Source organism: Anabrus simplex, chromosome 7 (assembly GCF_040414725.1).
Source record: "Anabrus simplex isolate iqAnaSimp1 chromosome 7, ASM4041472v1, whole genome shotgun sequence".
Classification (NCBI taxonomy): domain Eukaryota; kingdom Metazoa; phylum Arthropoda; class Insecta; order Orthoptera; family Tettigoniidae; genus Anabrus; species Anabrus simplex.
In genome coordinates this window covers 168,106,864-168,127,885 of record NC_090271.1, presented here as the reverse complement: position 1 = coordinate 168,127,885, position 21,022 = coordinate 168,106,864, and the positions used below count along the sequence as shown (strand labels likewise).

Genomic DNA, 21,022 nt, shown 5'->3' with positions numbered 1-21,022 from the left:
AATATTATATTACAACGTAAATGTAAGTCATTTGTCATAAGGAAGATAAGCGGGGCGGGCACTCAGCACACTGATTTCCAGTAAGTTACAGGTCCTGGCAGATTAGAGTCCATTGACATCACATGTTCCTGGCCGGCTGCACGTGACACCTTGTCTCTCTTTAGCTACCGTACCATCGCCTATCATCACCTGCCCGCCCGCTTACAGTACTGGGTACCCACGGGATGAAACAAAGAGTTAGTAAATAATACACTAGAGGTAGCAGCGGCAGCACCGTCTGCAAGAGAATCATTGTAGCTAGCGGAGTATGTTGAAATCTCAGCTGTTTGGCAAAAAGCTTGCTCCGCTGTGCTAATCAATGTAAATAGGGAACTTTTAAAACTGAGAATATTTATATGGTTTACAATTCTTACACGTAAACATTCTCAGAGACTACAGTATACTTGCGACATTTCTCTCCAGTAGAAAGAAAGCCCATAAAGAAGAAATACAGGGCAAATGCTTGATAAGGGAGGGCTTCTCCATCATCCCGACTTATTTTTGATTCGGCCGGGTGACAGCTCAACTATCTCTTCACACCCAGGCGACCCAATAAAGCATATAGGCCAGACACCAAGTTGGAAGTCGGCCTCCCAACATCTACACCTGTGTTGTCCTGGACGTCCAACACTCCATCTCTGAAGAAACCATCCTCTCAGAACTCCGCAAGTTTGGTGTATACGGTGCTACAAGGCTCTACGAAGGCTCCATACCATCAACCGACGTCCTTCTTTATTTCGCCACATCCACCGAATCTAATGCTCTTCTCGCCAGTGGTGCGCAAATCCGCTGATGCCTCCATTGCATGGAAAACACTCCCAGCCATATACGTATTAGAGCAACTCCCAGACTATTCCCCTGAGCTGCCTGTGCCACCTCCTTACATCCCTCCGCCACAACCCTTGCCCTTTCCTTACACCATTACTACCACCACCACTAGTACCACCTTCACAACCTCCTCAGTTCACACCTCCCTCGCAGCTTCGCTCACGAGTACGGTAACAACCCATCCTATCCCTACCATGACCACTACTATAACCACCCTTCCACCCCTACCTCATCGAGTCAACTACCAACGCCTGCAACTGACACTACCACCGACATAATGCCGCCACCATTGACCAATTGCACGTGCGTCATCCGCGGAGTGGACCCGCTTTTATCCAACGACGCCATAGTTCAAGACCTCCGCCAGACCGGAACACCACTTCGCAGAGTAACTTGAATTTTCAACGCTACAGGACCTACCCACCTCATTCGCCTTCATCTACCGACTCCGGACACCGCCCAACATCTCATCAACAACGGAATTCATCTTCTAGGCCACCATCATCCCACTGAACCGCCTCGCTCTCCTCCCCAACCTGCTAACCGACCTCATACACCTTGTCGCCATTCCTGCCCAACTCCTCCTTTCCAAATAATGAAGACTTGAACCTTCGCACCTCATATTACGAAGCGAGTGCGTTAAGCATTATGCTACGAGAACACACATCTGAACGGGGAGGCGGGCCTCTTATACAATGACGCCGTCTCTCAGGCTGGGATATTTGTTACGGTGAAGGAGACGCACGGAGAAGGTGAAGGGGTTGGCGGCCATGGCCTATACTAGGAACTGTCCCGGAATTCACCTTAGTGCAGGAGAATGGAAAACCACGGAAAACCATTCTCAGGACATCCGACGGTTGAGGCCAGCCGTGAGGTCCAGCCCTGCCCCGTCTCCGGAATGCAGAGGCCTAGAGCCTCGGTAGAGCCGTGGTCACCCCTTCTCTGCTCGGTTGGCCGGTCAGAGTGCAGAGCTGTTGGACCACGGACCAGCCGTGGCCACTTATGGGCTAAGACCCACACTGCATCTACCGACGAGTCCAAAGAATCTCATTCACGCCGGCAGGGAAAGAAACCGGGAAACCAGCGCAAGTAAGCCAATCTACATGGCGATAAGTGTCACACAAAGTATTATTTTATTCGCACGAACATGAATTTCAAATAAACATACCTGTGAAATGATACGCCTTTGCCCTTTGCAAAGGAGCAGGAATTAAATTCAGTAAATACTGGGGTATATAAGCTGAGTGAGTCAAACACATCAGATTATATAGGCTTGAAACTGATTGAAGTTATGAATGGCTATGGAGTTCCGAAAGAAAACTAGCTGCTGTCATTAAAGACAATGGTGGAAATATGGTTTAAACTATAGTTAATACATTAAAGATTATCATATAGGCCTACGATGTTTTGTACATACCTTGAATCTGGTGTGCGAAAGTTTCCTGCGAAATTCAGAGGTAATTTCAAAATGTAGGGATTTAGTGTCTTCGTTTAAACGTCATGACTAAAAATCTTTTCATCTGTCCATTCACATTTCCATTGTTAATGCAACATGATCTGAACATGTTACTTTAGTCTTAAACTTTAATATATACGGTAAGCTTCATAATTTGTATCTATTAGCTCTTTAGTTGTATATCTTAAAGGAACTGCCATCAGCTTCTTAAACCCACTCCCTTCGCAGTACTGGAGGGTAGGTCCTCCTCAAAATAATTTTCATGATGGTTTCGGTAATGTTTATATTCTTGCTCCCAGCATCAGGAATTAATATTTTATAATGAGTAAATACTGCATTAGTATTATTAATGAAATTACTAAATGAATGATATTACCAATAAATAACAAAACCCAAACACCTTGACTTAATATCTGTATTTGAAAAGAATTTACTTCTTGCATTTTAGAAATAATATTAACTTACTAGTATTTAAAAAAAACCGTAATGTCATATAAATTTATATAATTACTACTATATATTTTTTTTTATGAAAACTAAAGTCAGTCAGTCCGGCCATTCTATCTGGTCAATTTCCTTCATTTTTTCTTTAACTGAAAGGTATTCATGCACAGATTTGTCATCAGGTACTATAAATCACTTAACTTCCGCCTTCCTCAAGTTATTTGAATTTTTCAATTTTTTTGTCTCTTTGAAGCAATCATATCTTTGGTTCTAATTGAGGTACGGAGTTCGTTTTGGCCTAAGAACACTCAGTGGATCAAGCTCTTTCACTCCAGCTCTTAACTATTCAAATTGCTTGATTCTGAGGAAAGTTATGAGTGCACATTCAATTTGACGTCTCATTTCTTCAACGTTTTTCTCATTGAAGCAATAATATCTTTCGTTCTAATTGAGGTATGCAGTTCGTTTTGGTCTAAAAACACTCAGTGGATCAAGCACTTTCTTTTGAGGTAATAACTAATTAAATTGGCAGATTCTGAGAAAAGTTATGAGTACATTTGTCTCTGTGACGAAGATCTCTGAAGGACTTTTTAACAGTTTGGCGCGTAGTGTTGTTCCAAGGAACGTTTGATTCAATTTCTTTGTGTGATGTATTTTCAAGTGTTTTGTTGATATAATATTACATTCTGTTACCACAGCAGTTCATGAACTTTAACTCGAAACTTTGCAAATACATCCGTGAGGATAGTAACGAACAACACCTTACTTTGTACATTGCGGGCGGAGCCAGCGGGAAACTGCTAGTTTATATAATTACTATCAATAATATTTATGGTTTAATCCTTTGCCTAAGCCAAAGAAACATTCTACATTGAAGATCTCTGTTTCAAAATGACCTTTCAGACGACAATAAAATCTTTAGATTCCATATAAGACGGAAACAAGCCTGGTGGCCATGATCGTTAAGGTGTGAAGTATATATCGTCTGATACCGTGGTTAGCCGGTTCGAGTCCCGTTGGTTCAAAACATTTTCACTATCAGATTGTTGGCCGGCAATTACTAGATTGCGTGCCAAAAGCCTGGATTTAATTCCAAATCTATCTACAGTGGTCACGGAGTGAGGGCATGATGCTGTTGATGGTGATTCGTCCGTCTGTCCGATGGAGAAGTGAAGCCTTGAGCAGACCCCTTCAATCAATCAATCAATCAATCAATAGTGATCTGCATTTAGGGCAGGAGCCCAGGTGGCAGATTCCCTATCTGTTGTTTTCCTAGTCTTTTCTTAAACGATTTCAAAGAAATTGGAAATTGATTGGACATCTCCCTTGGTAAGTTATTCCAATCCCTAACTCCCCTTTCTATTCGACAGAAGTAGGCTATGTGTCGGCTCCAGGTTTCATCCTCTCCCTTTCTAGAGCCATGTATCATGTCATTCATTTCATCTCATTAACTCCTCTGATGAGGTTGACGTCAGGAAGGGCACTCGGTCGTAACAATTCATTACGAAGAGAAACGGGACAAAGGTTGAACATAAATACACGTACGGTAGGTACATAAGACTGAGAGCAGCAGCAGCAGCAGCAGCAGCAGCAACAACAACAACAAAGGCAATCTACGATATATAAAATCCATAAGCAGACTATCCCTGAAGACTGCAATGGCATTATTCAAGGCAAAAATAATCTCTATTTCTCATCTATTGGATAGAGATTATCTGGGAAAAATTAAGTAAGAGCGACCTGATTTCAATGGAAAAAGTCAAGGCGTGTTTATTATTTTTATTTTTAAGGCAACCCTTGGCGTGTCATTATACATACGCTCGTTGGGGAGCCCTTGTAAACGAAAAGAAAGGTGATCTGGCCTGAGTTTGTGATGAATTAGAGCGTGGACAGATGCGAACCAGGACCTGCTACATTTCGACAATTCTTTGGCATGCCGAAATGTTTCCAGGTGCCCAAATCCAACTGCGTCTGTGAACTTTGTGGCCAACTCTACGGCCGCTGCAGTGTTGTCACGAGTAAAAGACAAGAGAGACCAGTACAAGAGTTTTGCACTAATTTATAGTGTTTGAACTTTGTGCATAAATTGTGTACTTTATTATTATTATTATTATTATATAAAATGCTATTGCCATCTACCGGACCATGCAATGAACTTCTAAAGAGAAGAACCTCGAAGAGGAATGAAATACAGTAGAAGCAGGGCTGAGTAGGTAGCTCGGACGGTTCGATTCTGGCTCAGTCTGGTGGTATTTGAAGGTGCTCAAATAAGTCAGCTTCGTATCGGTAGATTTACTGGCACGTTAAAGAACTCCTACGGTACAAAATTCCGGTACTTCGACGTCTCCGAAAACCATAAAAACAAAGAAGTTAACATTAACGAAATAGAACTAGATTTCTATGGCACAAGTGTGATGACCTGCCCAAAACGAGTGAAAACCCTGTCCGAATACAGCAAAGACTAAAGCAGAAACACTACATACCCACTCCAGCGAACCTTAATTAATTTATTTCATTTAACCTATGGCATTGAAAACATTACTATTGTACAACATATGGAAGGAGGTTGGGGGGGGGGAAGAAAAGAAGACGGCTACAAATTAATTTATCAATTGTAGAGCCTCTGAAGTAGCATTCAAGAAATTCACCAACTTCCCAGAGAAGGAAGACAGGGTATATTATTGTATGTATAGGCTATTGGGTATTTCAAGCCCGAAGGCTGGTTTGTTACTCAACATAAATGCTGTCATAGATAGCCTAGGCGTCACTGAACACTTAAGAGGCATACTAGGGAAATGATGAGTGGGGTTACCGTATATATAAATTGCCACTATCGTAAATTTCCAGTAACAACGCACGCAAACGAAGTATTGTTACGTCACCTCTCAAGCCGACTCGCTATATAGAACTCAATGAGCTAGAATAACATAGAGAGACGGAAGCGCTGCCTGGGTGAAGCTAATAGAACGAACGTCCGCCATGTTTCCTGTAGTCACACAAGCAAGGGGGCATGGTCTTTAAAGGACGAAAAGTGTAGAAAATACGCATTTTAGAATCACTGGGGGAGAATTAAAGACCGTTGCCGAAAGCTTGAAGCATTAAAGCGAATACCGCCACTTCGTCATATTGCGGCACGAGGCCAACATCACGATCAGTTAATTGTAGGGTAGCTCGAAATCATCGCTCAGTGACATACGAATAGGCCTCGAAATCGGAACAAGAGCGTTGCCCTGCTTGGCTGTTGTGGTTAAACGTAAATTAAAATAAAAATGATGGACATAAATATTTATGACAGGAAGCCTTAAAATCATAGGGACCTACAATAGGTTACAACCTCATTCTGTTCATATTTTTAAAATTATTGCATCCTCATGAGTACTGTGTTCCTTTCTTAGTCTGTTTACCCTCCCGGGTTGTTTTTTCCCACGGACTCAGTGACGGATCCCACTTCTACCACCTCAAGGACAGTATTCTGGAGCGTGGGACATTGGGTCGGGTGAAACAACTGTGAGGGAGGGCTGCACCTGCTACGCTGAACAGGGGCCTTGTGGGGGGAGAAGGAAGCGGCAGCGGGCTTAAGTTAGGTACCATCCCGGCATTTGCCTGGAGAAGTGGGAAACCACGGAAAATCACTTCGAGGATGGCTGAGGTGGGAGTCGAACCCACTTCTACTCAGTTGACCTCTGCAAGCTGATAGAATCCCGTTCCAGCCCCCGTACCCCTTTTCAAATTTCGTGGCGGAGCTGGGAATCGAACCCGGGCTTCCAGGGGTGGCAGCTGCTCACGCTAACCAGTGCACCACAGAGGCGGCCCATGAATACCTTACCACAATAATCGTTTAGTGTAATTATTTATTATAATATAGGAGGGATATCATGTTTCTCCCATTACCATATCATTCTGGGAATACTAGCTGAAAGGTAAGCTTGAAAGTTGTCCATTATGAAGTGTGGCATAGTTTTAAATACCAAGGCAAATGACATCTACAATAAAGGCTGTATACATTTCAAAAATAGCAGTAAAATACCGGTACTGTATTTACCATACTGGTGTACGTTTGAACGAAATAAATGATTTTTTGTGGTTACGTTTTCTTGGTGGTGGGCGCTCCATTTCCTTTATTTGTAAATGTGAATGAAAATTAAATAGGGCTGGAAACGTACAGAGCATAAGCAACTGAATTGAGTGGGATACCGTACCATTTATCTCTTTTCGCCCTCACAACGCATTGTTCCGTTAATTCCTTGTTCTTTAAAAGGAATCTAAAACAAAATTCGACAAATAATTACCGTGGCTATCCGTACTTTCGCTAAGTAAACAATAAAATGGATTTAATTACAAGCAGAAATTACAAAAAGGAATCTCGGCTATAATTCAGTAATATTTACTTAAAGTACGATATACCCTTGGTTTTATTACTCCGATTAGCACAACCATACGCTGAGCTTACGGCTGGCATTCTTGAAAGCGAGAATCTATGTTTTCACTTCTTAAAACTTAGGAAATTAAATTGGCATGCACGATCTCCCTTGTCACCTCAACTTGCTTGCTTGCTTGCTGATGCTTATTGGGCTGTGTCTACGACATTTCACCCAGTCAATACTCGCTTACGCATGTAAACACACTAGTATAAATGAAAACACTTCAATTCAATAATTGATGCCTATCACCTCAACATATGCTCTCGCGCCAATTCGCTTTGTTTTGACAACTTGCTTCAAGCAGGGAGCGCTGATGTCAGTCCTACAGCCCCTCTATGTTATTCTAGCTCGTTGATAGAACTAGTAATAATAATCATCGTATGGCCTCAGCTACCGTGTGCAGACATTTTAATTTGACGCCATCTGGCTGTCTGCTCGTCAATTTCGACGTTCCGTTTTACTCTAGGCGCACTAGATGGGAGTCAACCGAAACTCTTTTGGGCGTCTATGGCTGAGATTTAATTAATTTTGTCGGGTAAACACCAAATGTGTGACCAGAGATCTTTTACATGCCGACATCGTACGACATGGAGTGTCGAATGGACTTTTTTCCGCCCTTCAAAAATCCAACCATTGCCGGGTTTGAACCCGCTATCTTGGGATCCGGAGGCCGACACTCTACCACTGATCCACAGAGGCAGCTACAGAACTAGTGAAGTGATAGAACCCAACACAGGGATATTTTAGTCCAAACAGCGATTTCTTTCTCGACATTGTTGACAACAACTGCATGTTAGACGATACGGAAATATGATATTCTCAACAAGAAGAAACGGTATATTGTCGGTCGTGGTACTGTTGAGCGCGCAGTTTGTCCGCAGAGATAAGGGAAGAAAGTAGCAAGGTAGGAATCATCTGAATTCTACTCTTGAGGTATTATTCAAGAGAAACCAACTTATTTATATTAGAGTGTGAGTAGTCTAGTGTAATAAGAATTCATTTTTTTTCCGCTTGGTACCGGTATCCGGTATGCACATTTTTCCACTATAGGTCTATGGTTTCATGATTAACCAGGATTAAAGACCGGATCTCGTGATAAGGCTGGTCATATCCCCAGACTTGCTCCAGAATTATCTCTACGATCTATGTCAGTTATGAATACGTTCTAGATTTTTTTAAAGTCATTCTCCTCGAGCTTTAACGCACGATCTCGTTCCAGTTTCCTTTCTGGTGTCAGTGAAAGATTTTCCTTTGAACCGATTCTCATGTAAAATGAGGTGCAAGTTATTCTTAGCTCTTAGTACTCAGTTAACTGAGCTATTTCCTTACAAGGGTTATGCGTAATAGGATTGCATACGTCTGTATATGGATCATTTGGATGGGGAATTTATATACAATAAAATGATATTTTAAGAGAAAGAGCTTCACTATATAAAGTGGTGCATGTAAAATTGAGATCCTATCGATTCTATTTACTTACTGATGAAAGACGTTCACTCAAATAGGTCATTCTGACATTTCTGAAAATTTAGTAGGATCATGATTCGTGCTTTCTACTCCACTGCAATAGATAAGGCTGACACCAGTGGTAGTTGGCGCATAAGGGGCTTTTGGGCGCCGGGTCTTTTCAAAAACACTTTACATAATTTCACTCTGTAACCGATTACATAAAGAGATGGACAAGTGTAGCGAAGTCGAACTTAAGGTGGTGTGCTTGTCGGTTATACAATGTTGCTTCATAATTTTGGGTGTGAACATTTCGCTTTTCTATTTTCTAAGATATGGCATATGGCAAAGGCTTTCAGACCGTGGCTGCTTTCCAGCAAGCACGATTTTCTCTTTAGCCTTGACGTGCTTGGGCTGTGGCAGGAGAGACTTGAGTAGGTTTCGATAAAGTTAGCAAGTGTGCGGGGAGCGGGAGGAGCCTGGATGGACGTGTAACTTCTCAGGGAAAGGAAGAGTGCAGGCGGGTGTAAAGGCTGTCCGGCGGAACCCTCAGCAACATCGCCAACCACTCTGATTCCCCCCACGTCTTACATTAACTGTTCTTAGAGTTTAATTCTAAAACATTTTACAAAACAATGAAATCCATTAGGCCTATGGCCTACTAACCGTTGAAACAATTCAATTCTATAAAGAAGCTAAAATAAAGATTTAAAATGTAACCATACAGTGATGGAACCATTTGTAGGTTGGTTAAATTGTAGTGCAAGAGCAAGTGTTCAGTAGATAAAACCAGGGTGCGAAATCGCGGGGGGAAGGGAGGGATTTCTCCCCACCGACGATTTTATCTCGAAGGTTCCCCTCCACTAAAATTGCCCGGTGGGGGGGGGGGATTCTTTCATTATAAAATTATGAGAAAATGTAGAACACATATAATTTATGACTGAAATGAATGATTTTTACTGTACATATTTTTATGAAAACATCAGCAATAATTCAAGTGACTGCTAGACCTTCAGCAATAAAACAACGCAGCAGTGGCAATTCGGACCTGCAACCTATTATTCATATATCACTCTGATAAGTCCATCTGAAACCCGGGAAAAATATAAATTACTTGAAGCTCTCCTCCCTTGTCATTTCTATAAGTAGCTCGAGCTTACACCATTCTTGTACTTCTTGTAGAGGGTGTGTTTCCGATAAGTAGTCAATAGGACAATATTCACTTAAGCAGTGTACAAACCGACAAATTTTTTCATTCAAAACTTAGCCCTGATAGAGGAAGGTTCCACTAATGAAAGCAATAAATCAGGACAAATCGCGCCTCGTCTCTCAAAACTTCTCAGCTGATTGGAATAATATTCTAATGTTTATCATTCTCATTATAACAACAGAATTCAAACAAAAAGATGTACAATTTACATTTGTGTGGGGAGGGAGGGGGGTAATTAAATTACAGGAGAAATGTAACCCCCCCCCCACGAAATACTGCCTGAAAAACACTAGTAGTTAAACCCTATGTCCCTTCTCCCCCACCATTTATTTCTGATTTCGCACCCTGGATAAAACTACAATACTAGTTTAAATAACAGTGTAAATTCTACCTTTAATATTTAAGTCTCATGTTCATTTGTATGTTCAGTGCTTATCCGATCTGCCCAGTTGAAAACTAAATGTTACAGTCTTAATTTAAGAAGACGACGAAGATGAATTCTGTAAGTAGCAGATAAGTAGTGGCAGGAATTTAAGTTTTGAACATAGACTAGAATTAAAGAAATTACGGCCTTGACCGAATTTAAAGAGTAGGCCTATTGCACAAGAAGAGAAGGTTATAAGAAAATGCATTAACTAAGAAATTCAAACCCTCACGTTATAAACACACTGACTCTGTGGATGTGAAATAAGAATGCTTTTTTTAAAAAATGTTATTTTATTTTTTTACTCTTGTTTGACAATGTATGTAATTTACTCTGCATGGACATGAGTCAGGGTTTCAGACATAATGCGCCTTGGTAAAAAAAGCTTAAAATGAGCAAGAAACACGTAAACGATGGTGTTGAATTTGCTATGCGTGGTAGATTAGATACCGGTATCTGATGCCAATTAGACAGTGCATACAGACTTTAAATTTAATAATCAAACAAACGAGTTTCAAAGAATCGATACATTCTCAGTAAGTTGATCTATGTTGCTAAGTTAAGTGAGCAGTCTGAACTAGTGTTCAGGGGCCACGATGAGACAGATACATCTCACAACCCAGGTATTTTTTCCAGGTTTTCAAGAAATTATCTGATATTCACTACGTGATCGTTCTGTCTCTGAAGCAGATTTCTATTCGGCCAGTTTCATCGGATTATTATATTTGAGCTAAAAAATATTGTGGTACTGGTCAGTGAAAACTGGACTGATTGGGGTGGGGTGGGGGGTGGGGGAAAGAGGGCGGTACAACCCTGCTAGTATAAAATGTCACGAACCGCCACTGGCTGACACTAATACCAATTCCTCTTCTTTCATGGCTGTTTCCCCATTATCTGAGATCGGCGCTACGGCAGGCCTAAATGTGAGTTATGTGGAAGATATATAATAGTTTACTAAGAGCGTACAAATGTACATAGAGAATTGTGAGTTTTAGTCTCTGCTGTAATCTAGTAGGGTTCTCTTGCGATTCTTGCACGAGGAGTAGTGATATTTGTCACAGAACTGATCACACAGACTACAAAAACAGTCTCTGTGGGGTTCATGGTATTTCGTATTCTTGCATATTCTGTGGTGGAATCCATGTATCACCAGCCTTGTCAGTACAGAACGCTTGTCGTGGTTTTCTTTTGTCCATCCTCTATCAATCATGGCGTCTGTAGAATATAAATTTTCTTCTATTTTCATCCGCTTGTCTCCTCGGAGGGTCAGTAGTTTCCTTTCTTGACTGGTCAATGGCAGCGTTACGTGACATCTGAAGTCCTCAATGAAGAAGGTTTCTCTTGCAAGTTCATATGCAAGCCTTGAGGGTGCGTTTTTTGCTATTCCGAGGGCTCTTTTTAGGAAGCGGGCTTTTGCTTTTTCTATTGTCTCTAGATCTTTGATAGGAATTTCCATATCAGTTCCAATCCATATGCGATAATTGGTACAATTTTAGCATTGAACACAGTCATAGCTGTATTCAGAGAGAGCTTCGTTATATTCTTCAGATCGTACATGGCTCTTAATGCAGTAGTTGCCCTTTCCTTGATGCGGATCCAGTATGATGTTCCTGATGTCTGTAGAGTTAGTCCTAAGTGTTTGAATGAATTTACCAGTTCTCTTTGTTTTGTTCCTGGTACCCTGCCCCCTTTTCGAAAAACCATATCGGTGCCTTTTTTCCTGGTTTATGAAGAATTTATTGTTTTCAACCCAAATGTTATTTAAGGCTTCTTGAAGGTCAGCTTTGGTCCTTGAACCTAGGACCATGTCATCGGCATACATAGAGTGAAACCGATTTCAGATTTTCGATGGATTTTACTGCGCCAGATGTGGCAATGTTAAACAGGAGAGGACTAATTGGGTCACCTTGGAGTACTCCATTTGTTTGAAGGATTTCTTTTGATGTACTTATCCCGTCATTTATCTCCTTTGTTTTGTGATAAGAGGCTTCCTATGATGTTTACAATGGCTTTGTCTTCTGTCATGGAGTCCAGTTTATTCATCAGTATGTTTCTGTCCAACATGTTGAATGTCTTTGTAAAGTCTATGAAGACTGTATAGTATTTGCCTTTGGGGTGTCTTAAGCCGCCCAGAATGTCTTCTTGTAGACATTTTATAGCCTGTAAGGCTGATCGTTTCCTTCTAAATCCGAATTGATGCTCTGGTATTTGATGGTCAATGAGGTTCGTTAGTATTTTTGTTATTATACTGGAGAAGACTTTGAATATATTATTCTCTAAAGCAATCCCTCAGTATGAGTTTGGGTTGTCGGCTTGCCCTTTTCCTTTATATAATGTCTTTATTATGGATTTCCTCCAGTCCTTGGGGATTGTTCCTCTTTCTATACATGTGTTGAACATTATATTTTTTATATTTATAAAAGGAGCACTCGAATGAGTATTTTGTTGTGCTAATTTATATTTTGCTGTATTCTGTTAGAGTCTTTAATCTGTTTTTGCACTTTAGCAGATGGTAGCGGTCGCACTTTTCCTTACACAGTGTACAAACGCAGTCATCTGTTGGTTTGTGGAATTTTGTCTTTGCGCATATTTTGTGGTGGAAGCCATGTATTGCATATCTTATTATAACATGTCTTTGTTCTTGAAGTTGTTTGGTCCAGTTACGATTGATCATGGCGTCATTTCCGTAGAATTCAGGGTCTATTTCCGCACGTTTCTTAAGAAGTTTTTTCTGAAGCTCTTGGAATGGGCCGGTAGGTGGCAGTGGTAGATTGAGTCATAGATCTTCAATGAAATAGGTTTCCCGTGCCAGTACATAAACAAGTCTGGAGGGTGACAGTTTACTTACTCCTAGGGCCTTCTTCAGGAACCTTGCTTTGACTCTTTCTATCCTCTCCAAGTCACCGATTGTCAGGTTGTCCCATATTATTTTGAGTCCGTATGTGATAATTAGGGTTATTGCGGTCTTGAATAAAGCCATCGCTGTGTTAAGGGATAGAATAGATATATTCTTGATATTGTGAATGGCTCTGATTGCTGCTGTTGTTCTGTCTATGACGTGGTTATTGAAGGATGTCATGCTCGTTTGGAACGTGATGCCCACGTATTTGAATTTCTTGACTATTTCTAGTGTTTTATTATTTAATGATATAGTGTTGTCCTTGGCCACCTTGCCACCTTTTCAGAACACCATTTGTACTGTTTTTTCCTGGTTAATTTCAAATTTTTTATCTGAAGCTCAAGCTTCTAACTTCATCATTGTCGACTGTAGTTCTGCCTTTGAGCTCGATCCCAGAGCCATGTCATCAGTGTACATTATTAGAGTAGTCTCACGGGAGTTCGTCATTATTTGTGTGATATCTGCCATTGCTACGTTGAATAGTAGCGGACTTAGGGGTTCTACTTGGAGTACCCCCATTTGTTTGAATTACTTTCCCGGATGAGGATGCTCCATCTTCAGTTTGGATTAGGTTGTAGTCTAGTATGGTCTCAACGATTCTCACGAGCATGTTGTCACCAGTCATTTGTTTATTTCCTCTATAAAGACTAGGTCTATTGACCTTGAGCCATTGTAAGAGATATATGTTAACTAGATGACAGCCTTCTGCCTGAATGAGTTCTAGTATAACTTTCGTTTTGTTGGATTGTTGGTCAATTCTGCAATATTGAAGTCTCCTGCCAGGATTACACTTTCTTCTTCTTTGACTACAGACAGTGCTTTTATTAGCTGTTTTGCTGCTTCATCTAGTGTTATATTTGGCTTCAAATATAAGCCAACAATTGCCATGCTGTTTCTTATCACTATTATAGTATTTTCTTCTTTCTTTGTGTTCTTTACTTTTCTGAAACTGTCTTTAACCCTCTGCCGGACGTGCCTTCTCTTGTAACGGAAGATAGGAAACTTAAAAGGGTCCACCTTTTCAATACAAAAATGTTATAGTTTATTTACAACATATATTTACACTTGGAACTAGTTTCGACGCTGTTTGGCGTCATCTTCAGCCAAAATGTGGGAAATAGGCTAGCATGTAGACATTTATATTACACAAGGCGTTATATTAAACAATACACATCTTACAAGGAGATAAAAACAGGGACGAATATAGAAACAAATGAATCGTTGAGAAAGCAAAAGTTATACATATTAAAAATAACCTTAACCACACATCTTGCAGTGCGAAAATATTCGCTTTGAATGATTCCTGAATACAAAACGCACGCGCACACATTTATGAAGAGCCAGCAGGCAGGAAAAAGTAAAGTAAAACCTTAAGAGTTCTTCTGAGAAGAGTTCATCATTTTTTCTATGTTCCGACTAACTAATGAAGTTTCCCTTGAGTTCCTGATAAACATACACAACAGGAAATTCTCCTTCACTCTCAACAATAGCTATAAAGATCAACGGTAAATTTCATTTTAAATATTGTGCAGAGACGTGAAGGCATGATCTTGAACATGATATAACTTCTTCATTTAACCCAATTTTTTATACAAGGTGTTACGTTAAACAATACACATCTTACGAGGAGATAAAAACAGGGACGAATATAGAAACAAATGAATCGTTGAGAAAGCAAAAGTTATACATATTAAAAATAACCTTAACCACACATCTTGCAGTGCGAAAATATTTGCCTTGAATGATTCCTGAATACAAAACGCACGCGTACACACTTCTGAAGAGCCAGCAGGCAGGAAAAAGTAAGGTGAAACCTTAAGAGTTCTTCTGAGAAGAGTTCATCATTTCTTTATGTTCGGACTAACTAATGAAGTCTCCTTTGAGTTCCTGTCAATGCCATAAAACACAACCGTTTTTCCGCGGTCGGCCTACATATAAAAGAATTTAAGCACAACTTTACTGAAATAAATCAAGATCTTGAGGTATTAGATATTCTAAACAAAGGTTCTTTCCTAGACGTCACTGAAAACCTCTATATTCATTTAGACCAATATTTCAATCCCAACCTAAACTTAAATGACATCTCAGAGAAACCAAAGATCCTATTCGACTTTCTCATTGAATTTTTCAAAAACATGAATATCCCGAAAAACAGATCTGTCTTTCACATTATGCATAATACTTTGTCACGCCACACACTTTCACCACATCACCCTCCATATTTCCCCTCCTTCCACTCCTCCTCCCCTACCGCTCCTTCCCTCTCCCCTCCTAATCCAACAATGGCCGCTCCCCAGACCTAAACTATCCAACACGCCCTGTTCCTCTTCATCTCGCGCCATAGCTTTACCGCCTTATGTCCCGCAATAAACATCATAGAAACCTGCCCCCACCCTACACGTAACGCTGCAACAATACACCACAAATACTGGCACAGTCAACCTCCAAACTCTCAGAAAACGTATTCCTTAATACCAATTTTTTATTCTTGTCGAGCTGAATACCGGACCTGTGAAGATTACAAGATTATTTTGTGCATCTACAGAAGGGTGGTGTTAATGAAGCTACGTAATATAGAGAGAGACTTTCAAAGGTGGTTAAATGAAGAAGTTATATCATGTTCAAGATCATGCTTTCACGTCTCTGCACAGTATTTAAAATACAATTTACCGTTGGTCTTTATAGCTATTGTTGAGAGTGAAGGAGATTTTCCTGTTGTGTATGTTTATCAGCAACTCAAGGGAGACTTCATTAGTTAGTCCGAACATAAAGAAAATGATGAACTCTTCTCAGAAGAACTCTTAAGGTTTCACCTTACTTTTTCCTGCCTGCTGGCTCTTCAGAAGTGTGTACGCGTGCGTTTTGTATTCAGGAATCATTCAAGGCAAATATTTTCGCACTGCAAGATGTGTGGTTAAGGTTATTTTTAATATGTATAACTTTTGCTTTCTCAACGATTCATTTGTTTCTATATTCGTCCCTGTTTTTATCTCCTCGTAAGATGTGTATTGTTTAATGTAACACCTTGTGTAAAAAATTGGGTTAAATGAAGAAGTTATATCATGTTCAAGATCATGCCTTCACGTCTCTGCACAATATTTAAAATGAAATTTAGCGTTGGTCTTTATAGCTATTGTTGAGAGTGAAGGAGAATTTCCTGTTGTGTATGTTTATCAGGAACTCAAGGGAAACTTCATTAGTTAGTCGGAACATAGAAAAAATGATGAACTCTTCTCAGAAGAACTCTTAAGGTTTCACTTTACTTTTTCCTGCCTGCTGGCTCTTCAGAAATGTGTGCACGTGCGTTTTGTATTCAGGAATCATTCAAAGCGAATATTTTCGCACTGCAAGATATGTGGTTAAGGTTATTTTTAATATGTATAACTTTTGCTTTCTCAACGATTCATTTGTTTCTATATTCGTCCCTGTTTTTATCTCCTCGTAAGATGTGTATTGTTTAATGTAACACCTTGTGTAAAAAATTGGGTTAAATGAAGAAGTTATATCATGTTCAAGATCATGCCTTCACGTCTCTGCACAATATTTAAAATGAAATTTAGCGTTGGTCTTTATAGCTATTGTTGAGAGTGAAGGAGAATTTCCTGTTGTGTATGTTTATCAGGAACTCAAGGGAAACTTCATTAGTTAGTCGGAACATAGAAAAAATTATGAACTCTTCTCAGAAGAACTCTTAAGGTTTCACTTTACTTTTTCCTGCCTGCTGGCTCTTCAGAAATGTGTGCGCGTGCGTTTTGTATTCAGGAATCATTCAAAGCGAATATTTTCGCACTGCAAGATGTGTGGTTAAGGTTATTTTTAATATGTATAACTTTTGCTTTCTCAACGATTCATTTGTTTCTATATTCATCCCTGTTTTTATCTCCTTGTAAGATGTGTATTGTTTAATATAACGCCTTGTGTAATATAAATGTCTACATGCTAGCCTATTTCCCACATTTTGGCTGAAGATGACGCCAAACAGCGTCGAAACTAGTTCCAAGTGTAAATATATGTTGTAAATAAACTATAACATTTTTGTATTGAAAAGGTGGACCCTTTTAAGTTTCCTATCTTCCATTCTCAGTTCAATACGGACAAAAATGAAATTCTTAGATTTAAATTAAATTCTCTTGTAACTTGAGAGGGCGCGTGGCGCACTTTGTGCGCCATGCGGTTTTTCATTTTAATATTGGTTTCTTGTTTACTTATACCTGAATATTTTTATTTAGGGACGTTCTTAAATAGTTTATTCATATATTTGAATTTTAAAACTCTATTTATTTATTTGCTGATACAATGTTATGATAACTTGGCCATCGTATTATTTACAGATTTATTAACATAAGTTACCAAGACAACGTTCTAGTCTTTAGATATCGTTACTTGCGACAACACAACTTTCAGAGAGATACTTCCTACACTGATCACACAGTATGGTCATGTTGGCATTCTTTGCTCGTCCACAAGCTTGACATCTGCCTCGTTTTTTCTTGGTATATTGCACAGGTTCCTCCACAATTTCGGCATGGTACCTGATGAGAAATGTCTTTATATCTAGGGGTATGCTTGGCATCATCGCGCGGACACTCAGTTGCTCTTTCATCAGTTGAAGAGCTAGATTCCTGAGGTAAATCCTCCTCCTGTCTTTTGGGTTGCTCTCATTGAACTAAAAAACAATTTGAGAATTTATACCAACCATATTCATCAAAGCATAAAAGATCACCAAAGGCCATCCTTTTGTGATCCTTGCCACTGTGTATGACGCACACATCTGATCCACGGTATCCACTCCCTCTTTAGTGGCATTATAGTCTAGAATGATGTGCGACTTACTTGAGGCTTCATCGATTGTGCCTGTGTCATGCATGGTAGAGAGTAATATTACAACTTTGTTCTTTTTAGTAACTGAGATACTAGAGTCAAATCTTTTTGGTAGCTGAATACTGATGATCCTACCTCTCTAATTTTGGGGGCAGGAATTCAGCTGGTAATTCTTTCTTGTTTTTTCTAAGAGTTCCAATAAAAGTTATGCCCTTTTCAAGTAACTCCTTTGCTAAAGGCACACTTGTATACCAGTTGTCCATAGTCAGGTTTTGGTTAGTACCTTTGATTGGGTCCACTAATCTGTGGACAATTGCAGATGGCATATTTTTTGCAGAGAAAGGGGCATCTGGCTGCTTGCCACAGTATACTTCTATGTTGCTGGTGTAAAAGGTTTTAGCATCACAGAGTGCAAAGATCTTCAAACCGTATTTTGCTGGTTTATTCAGAATGTACTGTACGAATCCACATCGTCCTCTAAACGGTTCCAATTTCTCATCTACAGTGACGTACTCGCTCAACCAGTAGCTTGTTTTACAGTTATTAGTAAACCTGTCAAGCACATACCTGATAGGAGCAAGCTTGTCGGTTTTCAGTCTCTTAGCTCTGGTCTCTTTGTCATCAAACTGAATACAGTGAAGAATAAAGAGAAATGTCTTTGCACTCAAGCAAGCTTGGAGAATTTCAATTCCAGTTCCATCTGGGGTCCAAAGTTCATCGACATTAGTGTGGCTTAGTTTCTTCATGCCTAGTAAGTACAAGACACCAAAGACCACCATCATTTCACATCTCGTTGTGTCCTTTGCGTCTCTGCGACTCTGTTCTGAGTCAGTTTGGTGGTCACTAAATTGAACTTCTTCATTCTCTGCATCAGAAAATTCACTGTCACTATCTTCTTTGCTTTGCTTGAATCAACTAGCTGATCATCTTGCAAGTTGTTTAGAATTTTGCGGATAGCCTCGTCATCAATCAGTACCGACCTGAAAAAATTACTACAATACGTATGATATTCCTAATTCTCCACCAAGTTGATGGTTACAGAGAGATAACTCAAACATGTTTTCATCTACATAATGAAAAGCAGAACAGATTTATAATAAGTCCATAGAAACGGCAAGAATTTCAAATGTGTGTGATTAACAAGCTTTAGAGCTTAATGTATGACAAATAGGCCATGCTAATTAGATATAAACATTAAATATGAATCAGAGAGTATTGCCACACAATTTATCAGTGATAGAAATAAACATAAAGACAAAAAAGTAACAAAGGTACTTGGATAGTTTTACTTACATGATCAGGCGCGCGGCGCACTCAGTGGACCAGTAATGTATTGTATAGGAAATGTGTTTCTAGTGTGGCGCCAAATGGAGCTGCAACAATCACGTCTTCAACACACGACAGCACACACTCCACTGGAGGAATAGGCGGGCTAACAAGAAAATGGCGCTCATCCCCTTCACACGCGCCCAGCGGAGGGTTAAAGAAGCATGACATGCCTCTTTCTGGTCTCCCTCTATCTTTCTTTGTGGCATAAGAGTGAGCTGCATAGAACAATGGGGTGTCTATTGGTTCTGTGAGAAAAGTCTCAGTGGCTATTACGATGTCTTGACCTAACCAGAGATCTTCTAGTGCTAAGTTCATCAGGTTTTTGAGGCCTTCCACATTCCATAACTTGAATTTTAAAGTCATCTTCTTTTGTGGTTCTCCTAATAGTGGATCAATTGTTTGTCTTGTATTTATTAATAACCCTCCGTCGGTTGTGCTCTAATTTCGACACGATAAGTAGCATGGCATCTAGGAGGCGCCATTGTGTTATTAGTTTTAAAAATACATTTCCTGTAGACATGTTTGGATATAACCGAGTTAAATAATGTTTACAGTCCTTTTACTCTTATTTCCATTGTTAACAGCAACAATAAAGTCCTGCAGGTTTATCTCCTTTAAAATATTACAAGAATGCTCAGTGTCATATATCTTACGTTGTATTTATTTCACGCACAATAATATACTCAACAATAAGAACTATATACCATAACCTTGTTCACAGAATTTGATGTAGGTAATAATAACGTAAAAGCAGAAAAGTATGCAATGTAGTACAGAACTAAAGAAAAAATACAGAATGAACTGTTCATCTTTCCTTTTATTTTCCCAAGTCCATATTTTCGAAGCATTCATGAGAAATCATTCTTCCATGTTCCAGGCAGAAATGTTTCTTACAGTTCCTCCAGCTGTGCCTTGTCATTCTAGTGATCCTCTTTGGTTTAGCGAGCTTGCAAATGTCACATCGTTTCTTTTAAGCAAGTGGAGGAAGGGTAGTTCCAGTGGCTATTGCTTCTTTGTCTTGCTCTTCAGGTCTATACTGTTCAGGTTGGAAACGCAGTGTAGAATGGAGACCTGTTGGATTCATGCTCCTTCGCCTACTGTCTTCTGACACCAACTGCTCAGATAATATTCTCAGAACCAGTCTCCTCCTACCGACATTCATTCCGTTCCCAATAGCCACTACTTGAGCATTTATGCCAGCTACATTCAACATAGCAAAGAAAATAACTAGTGGCCAATGTGTGGTATTTCAGGCTACGTTGTAACTCCCACACATTTTATCCATGACATCTACTCCATGCTTTGTCCCATTGTAGCATGTCATAATTATAGGTTTGGCATTTTCTCCAGTTTCATCATCAATCAAGTCGTCATCTAAATGATGACTGGAAACGAGCAGGACAATTCTGTTTTTCTTAGGAACATAGGAGACTAAAGTGGCATGCTCATTGAAACCAAACATTGATGACTTTACTGTCCTTTGTTTCACATTCGTAAGCTCAGCTGGCAGACATTTTTTATTCTTTCTAATTGTGCCACCATAAGATAATCTCTACTTCTTCTTCAAGTCAACTATCAAGTCAAAGTCTGTGAACCAATTATCTGCCGTAATATTATGACCTGTGTTATATATAGGCTGTGCCAACCGCTTAACAACATCTGATGGTTTATTACTGATATGAAACGGCCCTTCTGGCTGTTTCCA

General features: G+C 39.8%; 1 protein-coding gene across 1 annotated transcript in view; it reads left to right on the top strand.

The window, feature by feature from the left end:
• The first annotated feature begins 7,775 nt into the window (after window positions 1-7,775).
• The window catches only part of LOC136877004 (gametocyte-specific factor 1 homolog), a 61,463-nt gene continuing 48,216 nt past the window's right edge, over window positions 7,776-21,022 (top strand). Inside the window, exon 1 of the mRNA XM_067150792.2 lies at window positions 7,776-8,092. The gene's annotated coding sequence lies outside the window, so the exon portion shown is untranslated. The remainder of the gene's footprint in view (window positions 8,093-21,022) is intronic.